The sequence below is a fragment of the Patiria miniata genome, unplaced genomic scaffold, assembly GCF_015706575.1.
Source record: "Patiria miniata isolate m_02_andy unplaced genomic scaffold, ASM1570657v1 HiC_scaffold_6, whole genome shotgun sequence".
Lineage (NCBI taxonomy): Eukaryota > Metazoa > Echinodermata > Asteroidea > Valvatida > Asterinidae > Patiria > Patiria miniata.
Window position 1 is genome coordinate 25,294,210 of NW_024037073.1, and position 11,124 is coordinate 25,305,333.

Here is an 11,124-nt window from a genome sequence, read left to right on the forward strand (position 1 = left end):
CAATGTGAATAATTTTTACGAAAATGCGTACCGAAGTTCCAGCGTTCCTTTCAGTAGAGCTAGGAAAATACTGAAGTATTAACTGAGAAAAACACTAAGAAATTTTCAGACCAGTCTCATAGGGTTTGTGCACAGGGTGGCAAGTTATGGCCATAATACAGTGTATGGGAATCTTTCCTTTGATGTTAATTGGGAAAGATTCCCATACCTGGCCATCACTTGTCACACTGTCACACTGTGCACAAACCCTATGGGACTGCTCTGAAAATTTGTAAGTGTTTTCTCGGTAAAAATTCAAAATTTGTCACTGCTAATTTAGACTTTTTAGGACAAAATATCACTTTCAGATGGCTGATACAGATAGGCCTAGGTCATTTAGGGAAAAATTACGGCGACCATGAAGTGTAGGGCCCCTGTTTTGTTTTGGTCATTATTGGAGTCAGAAGTGTTTTTTTTATTGCTCAAAAATCACCTTTACCGACAAAGCAGTTTTTCCTCAGTTCTAATGACACCCGTTTTGCAATTTTGAACGGATTTTTGGGATAGAAACCACGATTTTCCTGCGCGGTTTGTGCCTTGCGATTCAGCGCGCCGTGCGTGGCTATGGATGCCACGCTATACAATAAACGCAGTAGTAAGTACGTCTATGGCCACTTCTTGGACAAGTTGGAGTACGTTTCACTAAATACTATAATGCAGATTTCACCAATAGCTAATATAAACAACCAAATCAATGTTAACATTTATTAAATGGTTAAATAAAATTAGTAATACTGACGTACCAGTAATAAGAAAGTGGCAAAGGTAACAACAGGTACAGTTTCTTTCGGCCACTCGGAAGACAGCGCCGTACAGTCGCGTGTTTATGTTGTTGAATGCTGCCCTCATGTGTCGTTCGATGGGCATGCAAGCTCTTTCGAAACATCGGCCTCCATCGCAGATCACAACTGCTTCAGGTTCATATACTGAACTGGCATCCTTCTTTTTTTTAACGAGACGCATACGTCTCCCGTAACGGAAGCCAAATAATACCTATTTGTCTATTCTTATTTGACAACTGACGCTTTCTGAGTAGCTGTGTGGAAATTTCATAATCTTCAAATAATTATAGTAGACAAAGCCGCAGCTGGGAATGAATCGAATTTTCAGAAACCCTTTAAACCCATGTTTTTTTTTTTCTGGAGGGTGTGAATTTTTCCCCTTGAATCCCCCCCCCCCAATTTATGTGATTATTCAAGACAAAGGAGTTATTGAAAATGGCTATCTATGTGGTAGGTACCCAAGAGATTGTGGAAAATTGTTTGGTAATCCTTACTTTTAGGACACCTCTATTTTTTACAAGTTCTGTTCAAAACTGACTTTTGCAGATGACTGTCCAGTACCAATTGACTTTTGCAGGCTAAAGCAGTCTTTTTTCTAGTTTTGAAAGCACTTTCAAAAAAATGTGACTTTCCTACCTTTTTTCACAGTCAGACATGCATGTTGTAGTTCTAACACGCGTGAAAGCCCTACATAATGAAAGCCCGATGCTGATTGGCTGCTAAAAAAAATAATTAAGATGTTTATTTTTTGTCAGCCAATCAGCATCGAGCTTTCATTGCATCGAGCTTTCACGTTTGCCATCTTGGTTTTTGAGTCTGTTTTCTGGTTGTCATCGTCATCTTTTTACCCCTCAATTTCCCTCTAAAATCAAAGCCCTGCCCTAGCTCTTTCCACAAACTTAAACCGGGAAAAGTTCCGTACTCGGACGTCAATTTATCTGCTGCCAAACATATTAAGTGTCATTTAGTCAGCTGTTTTGGTGAGTCTTTCCCTTCCTATATAGGAACGGGGTCCTAAAAGTAAGGATTACCAATTGTTTATATTCTTTAGGTTGGACACCTCGTCGCAAAAGTAATTTTAAGAAAGCAAAATGTAAAATTGTCCAGTTTCCGGACACTTCACAATGAATATTGAATGGCTGCTGCTACGGTATTTGGTTACTCCTAGAACTATGATGCTCCGCGTGAGCGGAGCCGCATAGACACAGAACCCCACAAAATGGTTAATTGCAGCACAATCCCTCATGACATATCGTCAGTCCACCAAAAACGACCAGGATATGTTTTGACACACTCGCATTCAATTTGCGTTGGACAACACGCGCTATATCTGCCTCAATTATGGTGAGTCGAGGATACTCATGTAAGTTGCGCCTAACAAACATCGGTGGATTCTGTCGGTTTTTAGGCCAAAATGATGAAAAATATGCCCTTTCCGCACTGAGCCAACCTGACACTAGAAACGTGCACAAAGATAATGATCGATCACTGATTTTCGGTTCGCTCGGAGCACGCTGCGGGGGAGCGGTACTTGCACTTGTACGCATGAGCGTATCATTTGCTTGCGGCGTGCTCCGAGCGAACAGAAAATCATCAATCGATCAAATCTGCGTACACGTTTCAAGAGTCAGGTTGGCTCAGTGCAGAAAGGGCATATTTTTTCATCATTATGGCCTAAAAACCGACAGAATCCAGCGATGTTTGTTAGGCGCAACTTACGTGCGTATGTCATGAAGTATTGTATGGAGTTTATGGGCAAATTGTGCAGTGGTTCTGTAGAAAATGTCTATGTTTTGATGAACGTTTTTGTACTTATAGTTGGTGTGTTGTAGTAGCAAACAATTTTGCGAGGTTCTCTGTCCATGAGGCTTCGCTACGCGGAGCATCATAGTTCTAGGAGTGACTGCTAGGGTAGTACTCAGTACTCCCTACTATTCTACATCACTTCCTTGTGTTGGTTCAGAATCAGAGGTGTTGGAAAGAATGTTGCAACCTGATGCTGCTTTTTCCCTTATATTTCATCTCAATGAAGGTCAGTCATTGCAAAAATGATAAAACATGAATCTGGGACTGAGAAACATTTCCAATTTTGTTAGGAAATACTGAATTTTTTTTTGACTCTCCATAGACTTTTTACACAACCGCTGAAGTAGCGTCAGGTTGCAACATTCTTTCCGAGGTGACTGTTGGCTCCCAACGAAAGCCTTCTAAAACCTCTTCCAATGCCTCAAAAGAGATCCCATCTGCGAGTGGTTTCTATGTTAAATGTTTTATGCCTGGTTTTTATAAACTACCACTTTGAAAACTCATTCATTCATTAATTAGACATAGGCATTTGCCCGTGGTCTCCTCTTCAAATTATACACAGTTGGGATCACTGGCGCCGCTCCCACCACAGCCCGTCTTTCCAGTGCTGCTGCTTTCAGTTCGTTGGTGTCACACCCAGACCATTCAGGGATGTTGTCCACCCAGCGCATCTTTGGCCGGCCCACGGAGTGACGACATCCCACTGACATCCCATCCACAACAGCTGCCGCCATGCCGCCGCCATGCCGGACCACATGGCCCAACCATGCTGCCTTTCGTTCCATCACAGTGCTACTGCTGAAGCACCACCGGTCGACGATCATCTCCATCAGTCTTTCATTTGTCACATGATCTTGCCACTTGATGTTGAGCAGGTGAAGCCAAATGGTTCGGCCATAACTGTCTAGGCGTTTGACGCCAGCTGCCTTCAACGACAGGGTGGTGGCACCATACAGTACCCTTGATATGACTAGGGCCCGAGCAAGCTGTACCTTTACCTCAAGGCTGACGCGGGGAGAGCGCAGATACTTGCACTGCCGAAGAGTGGATCTGCCCATACCTAACCGCATCCGAACCTCCTTGCTGTCCTTGTTGAAAACTGCTGTGAAGATTTGGATTTGAGTAGAAAATGAGATTATCTACTGATTTTATTGACGTAGCCGTTTTATACATTCACATTTTTTTTTTTACATCATACATGTTTACTTGACAGTTTTTCTCATGTTTTTTTTTTCGCAACTATAGGCGCATCCATCAGTGCGGATGAAAGGCGCTGAGGCAGACTGGACACCCATACAATGCACAGACAGGGAGTGTAGCCACTCCTTGATGAAGGCTCCGCATCTGCACTGTCCATTCTGCTCCCAGGACAGTCTCTTCACTGATGAGATTCTCCTCAAGGCGCACTACAGGGTCAAGCACGTGGATAAAGGCATCAACTTTGGGGGTGAGTTTGCATTTGGGAACAAGACCAAGCGCTTGCATACATGTGACTGGATCCCAAGAAATATGTTTTAGGTTAAGCCAAAGGACAATGTTTTTCACTTTCTCTTCACAGGTCATGCTACAAGATGACTTTTAACGTCCATGTGAGTTGAATGCAACACTTGTCTAAGTGACAAGCCTGCCGAGTGCAGCAAGATCCATCAGGTCAAAAGTCTGAAGGCCAAATTGCCTCTGAGTCTGTGGTCCTCAAACGCAGCAGGATACAACTGAGGCATTGTTCAATGGGATTAGCTCTCATTGTTTCAGAACTGGCTGTTAATGCACTGGTGTTGATAGCTGAAATGCAGCAAAGTGCACCAGACTTTTCCACCTGATACACTGTGCTGCATGTGGCAGAGGGTTAATTAAGATATGTTGAAGGCAGTGGACAGCAGGACAAGATAGTGGCATTTGTGGAAGTTTTATGAAATTGACAGATACCTGAGCTGGTTATTCTTAGCAGATACCAGTGTTTGATAGACTCAATTGTCACAGGCCATGCCCAAGCGCCGGCTGTGTCTCAGGAAAAACTTTGCATCCGGCCTGCCTGAACAAGAGTCCTAACTCAGGTCAATAGCTTACTTGTGCCTGTTACAGCAAGAGAACCATATAAAAAGATCCACAGTTCATGTTTTGTCAAAGTGCATATAGCTGTCAGCTTTTGTCAAAATTGCCAAACCAATCCTCTACTGTATCCCTCCCCAGGTCTTAAAATATTGCGGTGATGTAGATCCTGCATCGTCCACGGCATCATTCACGAGCAGAAATACTTCAAGGGTGCCCACTCGCACTGCTACCACTGTCACAACGGGTTCAGCAGGAGGGACAAGGCTATGAAGCACTACCAGCAACACTTCCGTAATCCAGAGACCACAATACAGAAAGTTATTACTCGGGTACAGTATGTCATGGTCAATTTTACAATCATGTACTTCATTTTATCCCAGTGGGCACATCAGACTGCACGTACAATACATGTAAATCACAATTCATAAATACCTATGGCAGTTTATCCATTCCTATGGTCGAGAAGCTGCTATGTGGCCGGTCTTAAACGGATGATAAAGACATGGCTGGCTGGTCTTCAACTCTTTTCCAGTCTCACTTGAAATTTTGGCTCCTATGAAATCCAATGCCTCTTTCCATTTTATTGGTCCTCACGTAGGCATGCGCAATGCTACCAGTGAGTCGGTATTTCATAGTCCTAAATTCACAACGCAACGCCCCAGGTGCGTTTTGCATGACATCGCGCAGTATGTGCGTCGCGTGCCTATCTCCAAAAAAGGAGTTGTTAACATCTTACTCGCAAGCTGGACACTCCATTATTTAGCTATAGAGGGGTGTTAAAAAAACATGAAGTGAACTTGTTGAGCAAAATCAGGTTTTTTTACCAAAAGGTTTGGATTTTTTTGACCAAATAGGTATTTATGAATGGGAAATAATATGTGCTTGGTCGGTATTTAAGTTTAAGACCGCTTGGAGTCTGGGTCCTGTTAAATACCATCGCCTTCGACTCCAAGCGGTTTTATACAGAGTGATTAAGACCTTCCAAGCATACTTTTATTCCCTTTAAACTGCATCAACAGTGATAAGCTATTAAACATTGGCACAGGTGGGTAAACTACCATGGTTCACTCAGAAAATGTTGTAAATTCCTGATGCTTGAATTCCGGAGCTCATTGGACTTATTTATAGCTTTAAAGACTCTCTGAAATAAATTTCACAATCAAACATTTGACTCAAGTATTTATTCTTTTGTGAATGATTAGAGACACCTTTTTGGCTCAAACTGTTTGAAAATGCACTTATTTTTTTTAACCTTCACAGTTTCAGTGCTGTTTCAAGACAACTGAGTATGCCGTAGCTGTAATGTAATGGTCCCCTTTGAAACAATGAAATAAATTAATCAGTTGAAATTGATGTACCTTGTGAGCAGGTATGGTGGTTTACAAGGATTTTGGTGGATTTTATCAAATGCCAACACTTAGGGTCTTTTAAAATAATTAAGTTTGAACTTTAATTTTTCCTTGTACATTTGCGGTGTAAATTGAATCTTTTGCAACCCTGCAGGTTTTGTCTCATTTTATCATCCTCAACCACTTCACTTTACCATTTTACCCAGTATGTCAACTAGATCTTCACCACATACACTGACCCAGCACCCAACAGTGCCAGCCTGGTAACACACCTCATAGTCCCCCAGTCACAGCAGCCATCGGAGACAGACACATCATCCCCGGGGCTATGAGCAGACTGATGGGCAGCAGCCGCAAATCGAGTACCAGTATGCCTGCATCAATGATCCGAGCCAGAGCACTGCCAATGGGGAAGGTAAGATGGTAAGAATATTAACCCTGACCCTCCAAGAATCCTTCAGCATCTACGCAGAGGTTAAGGTGGATAATGGCACCAGCAGTGAAGGATAATTAGAAGAAGCTGACCAAAAAGCCAAGGGGCAGGCATTTGATGCAAGGAAGAACTCTTCCCCCCCCACCCCCCCCCCCCCCCACCCCCCACTTTGTTTCAATTGATATATCGTGAATCCATATGGAAGAAGGGAATGGGTAGACAACAGCATGTTTAATACAGTTGTCTTCACTCCTGCACTTGTTTGGTCAATAAAATAAATAAAACAACAACCAAAAGTTCAGCATTTTTTTAGGGGGTTGGGGTGGATGAGGCCAATATTGACAGTGGATTTTACAAATTGAAATTACAAGGTGCAAAGGGTGTGCCATTGGCGTTATTTAAGTTGATTGAATTTGGAGGATTCAGGAAAAAAAAAAATCTAATAAGTTAGGGTGGCAGTACATTTTGAGAGCTGACTTCAACAATTAATGAAATATTGGCATTTGTCCTTCACCTTGCCCACCTAATGTTAGGAATACGGTTTGAAAAAGTGAGTGATTGCTTGCACCCAGTTACAAGGAATTACATGTTCTTGACACACTGCATCACTTTGGACTTTCTTGCCTGTATCCTGTTTTTACCGCTACATATCATCTGTCCCATTCAAGCGCAACATATATGTCGACCTTTCTACTCCATAAACTCCTCCCATCATTTCCCCTCTTTGTGTAGCCCACACCTGGAGTGACCTTTTGATGACCGACTTTCATTATTACAGGAATCATTATCCAGGATAATTACTCAACCTTTCCCTCTCGTAAACAGTTGTCCTTATTGAGATACCAGACAAAGAAGCAAAGAGGATTTGGAGGACGAGACTTGCTACAAAGAGCACAACTTGTCGCTGCTGCTGCAGGAGAAGGAAAGTCTGGAGAAGACTCTTGAGGAGGAGCGGACCACGTGGGCCCAGACAGAGCACAGAATGAAAGGCACTATAGAAAGGCTTCGTACAAAGGTGAGTGGGCATTCCATCTGGTCTTGGTCTAAGAATGAGTTTGGATCTTGTTCCCTGCATGCAACAGGTACCAAGGGCGTCAATCGCTTCTCAAAAGTGGGAGGGGGGACATACCTTGATCAAAACTAATGCAGGCACACTAATGCGACTGCGTTCTTTCAGTGGTCAGATTTCTGTCAGGATGCCAGCTGTCATGGCTGTGGGCGATCATGGTGTGCACTGTTGTTGTCATTGCTCTACATTTTCTACACGTTCTACGTTGTTTTATGCGCTGACGCTGCTTATGATAAATGCAGACAAACCGTTGCACACATTTTGTACACAAGCTCAGATGTGTCGTTTATCCTTGTGTAGAGGATTCGTGGTTTCACTCAAACTCTAGTTGCACTAAATAACTGGGTAACAACACATGTGCTTTCTTAAGCATTCATGCTCCAACTGCACACATCATGAAGTGCATAAATGTCAGACTTTGGTGTGCGCTGTCATGGTTGTGATTGGTTACACATCATGGGGCAGAGCCTAATGGATTGGTCTATTAAAATTCCATCTGTAAACAAATAATTTCTCTGCCCATCGTCTTGCCCTCCAGGTGAGTATTTGTCCAACACAAACATGTCACTCAAGCAGCAGCTGTCCATGATTCACAGGTCCAGTTTGAAACATCTAACCAACGACAGCTAGAACCAGTCCATTTTGCAAGAGTTACTGCAACACATGTCTGAGGAGGAGCACACCCAGCTGCTGCACCACCCATCTAGCACAGCTACGACTGTACACTCAGGCCTGCGCATTATCCAAATCAGCCCCCGAGGAATCTGCAGCTGAATCTACAGTCTTGGTACCAGACCTGGCTGACCAATCACAGGACATCTCACACATGGCCATGATGTCGTCCTCGGAGGGCACCCTTGGGAACATGGAGCAGACAGTCGTCATGACGATAACGTCTGAGGAGGATTCGGAGCCGCTCGGCAACATCGTGGATAAACCCGGAGATACTGTGGGACATGACTCCTTGACTTTGGATAAGGACGTTCACTTGTCACCAAATGACATTCTGTACCAACTGACAAGCGAGGGACTGTCACCAAGACATGCCACCTCTGAGTCGGGTCACGTTTATCAATCAGGTAGAACTCATTCACATCACAACACAGGCTGTGATGTCACGCAACAGGATTTTCACAAGAACAAAAGTTGAAAATTGGTTCTTTCCAACAGCATGCCAAATGAGGGACCACCATTAAAATGTGGGAGAACTAACAGCCTGAAAGCCACTTAACTAAATAAAACCGGACATATTTTGTAAACAGTGTACACTCAGTGTTGTCTTAGGCTTAGTTGGGGGGGGGTGGACTTGAACTAATGAGTTGAGTCTTCATGGAAGTTTGTCTTACCTGAATGAAAAATTTTACCAAAGCAACTGGCCTTGGTCTCTCCTATCTTTTCGAGTTCTCGATGGGCAATCCCGAATCCGCTCAGTGAATGGGCGTCGTTGTAGGCCCAAACAGATCCATGTAGGTCCTCAAATCTATTACTGAAACATAAACGATGCAATTATGATTAACATTGAAACATTTGGTCTATGTATAAAAATTAGCATTTGCTTTTTTTTTTACTACATATTTTTAAGCATAACTTTTATTTGCATGAATAAAAATGAGAGCAAATGCTTTCACTATTTGCTTCAAGCTAAAAGTATTTGCTTTTTTACTTTTGGCTTTTGCTAGACTAGAAGTGTGGACTGGTTTCAAACTTGAAAAAAATATAAATTTCAATTGACCTCAAAATTAATAAAATTTTAAAATCTAAAACTCCAACTGTGCGACTTGAAACAGCAACCTTCAGAAGTTCAGATTTAGGGTCATCAGTCCGTATTACTTGATTAAGCACAACTTCACACTATTTTGTGGTTAAAAATTAACTGTAGAGTTTCAATTGACCTAAAAAGTAGTAAAATTTTGAAATCTAAAATTCCCAGCGTGGGAATGAACCTGCAACCCTTTGATTTAGAGTCAGCAGTCTGAACCACTGCACTAAGCATAATTTCATGCTTTTTAGTGGTTACGGAATTAACTATCAAGTTTCAATTTACCCAAAAAGAAATAAAATTTTAAAATCTAAAATTCCCACCCTGGATTTGAACCCACAACCTTAAAATTTAAAGTCAGCAGTCCGTACCATTGTACTTAGCATAATTCCACTGTTTTATTGGTTAAAAATTAACTATAAAGTTTCAATTTACCCAAAAAGAAATAAAATTTTAAAATCTTAATTCCCTTCCTAGATTTGAACCCCCAACCTTCAGATTTCGAGTCAGCAGTCCATACCATTGGACTTAGCATAATTTCACACTTTTTACAGGTTACGAAATTAACTATGAAGTTTTAATTTACCCAAAAAGTAATAAAATTTGAAAATCTAAAATTTCCACCCTGGATTTGAACCCACAACCTTCAGATTTTCGAGTCAGCAGTCCGTACCATTGGACTAAGCATAATTTACACTTTTTAAAGTTACGAAATTAACTATAATGTTTTAATTACCCAAAAAGTAATAAAATTTTAAAATCTAAAATTCCCACCCTGGATTTGAACCCACAACCTTCAGATTTCGAGTCAGCAATCCATACCATTGGACTTAGCATAATTTCACACTTTTTAGTGGTTACGAAATAACTATCAAGTTTAAATTTACCCAAAAAGAAATAAAATTTTAAAATCTAAAATTCCCCCCCTGGAATTGAACCCGCAACCTTCAGATTTAGAGTCGATAGTCCATACCATTGGACTAAGCATAATTTCACACTTGTTAAAGGTTACGAAATTAACTATAATGTTTTAATTTACCCAAAAAGTAATAAAATTTTAAAATCTAAAATTCCCACCCTGGATTTGAACCCACAACCTTCAGATTTAGAGTCAGTAGTCCATACCATTGGACTTAGCATAATTTCACACTTTTTAGTGGTTACGAAATTAACTATAATGTTTAAATTCACCCAAAAAGAAATAAATTTTAAAATCTAAATTTCCCCCCTGGATTGAACCCGCAACCTTCAGATTTCAAGTCGATAGTCCATACCATTGGACTAAGCCTAATTTCACACTTGTAAAGGGTTACGAAATTAACTATAATGTTTTAATTTACCCAAAAAGTAACAAAATTTTAAAATCTAAAATTCCACCCTGGAATTGAACCCACAACCTTCAGATTTCGAGTCGGAAGTCCATCCCATTGGACTAAGTGTAATTTCACAATTTTTAAATGTTACGAAATTAACTATGAAGTTTCAATTTACCAAAAAATATATAAAATCTAAAATCTAAAATTTCCAACCTGGATTTGAACCCGCAACCTTCAGATTTAGAGTCGGCAGTCCATACCATTGGACTAAGCATAATTTCACACTTTTTAGTGGTTACGAAATTAACTATGAAGTTTAAATTTACCCAAAAGACATAAAATTTTAAAATCTAAAATTTCCACCCTGGATTTGAACCCACAACCTTCAGATTTAGAGTCAGTAGTCCATACCATTGGACTAAGTGTAATTTCACATTTTTAAGGGTTACGAAATTAACTATAATGATTTAATTTACCCAAAAAAGTAATAAAATTTTAAAATCTAAAATTCACACCCTG

At 41.0% G+C, this 11,124-nt stretch overlaps 1 protein-coding gene and 1 pseudogene across 1 annotated transcript in view; one reads left to right on the top strand and one right to left on the bottom strand.

Moving 5' to 3' along the window:
- Positions 1-5,954, bottom strand: part of LOC119743069 — a 28,100-nt gene extending 22,146 nt beyond the window's left edge. The window contains exon 1 of the mRNA XM_038219416.1: positions 5,932-5,954. The gene's annotated coding sequence lies outside the window, so the exon portion shown is untranslated. The remainder of the gene's footprint in view (positions 1-5,931) is intronic.
- On the top strand, positions 861-8,796 carry LOC119743070 (annotated as a pseudogene).
- Positions 8,797-11,124: the final 2,328 nt, after the last annotated feature.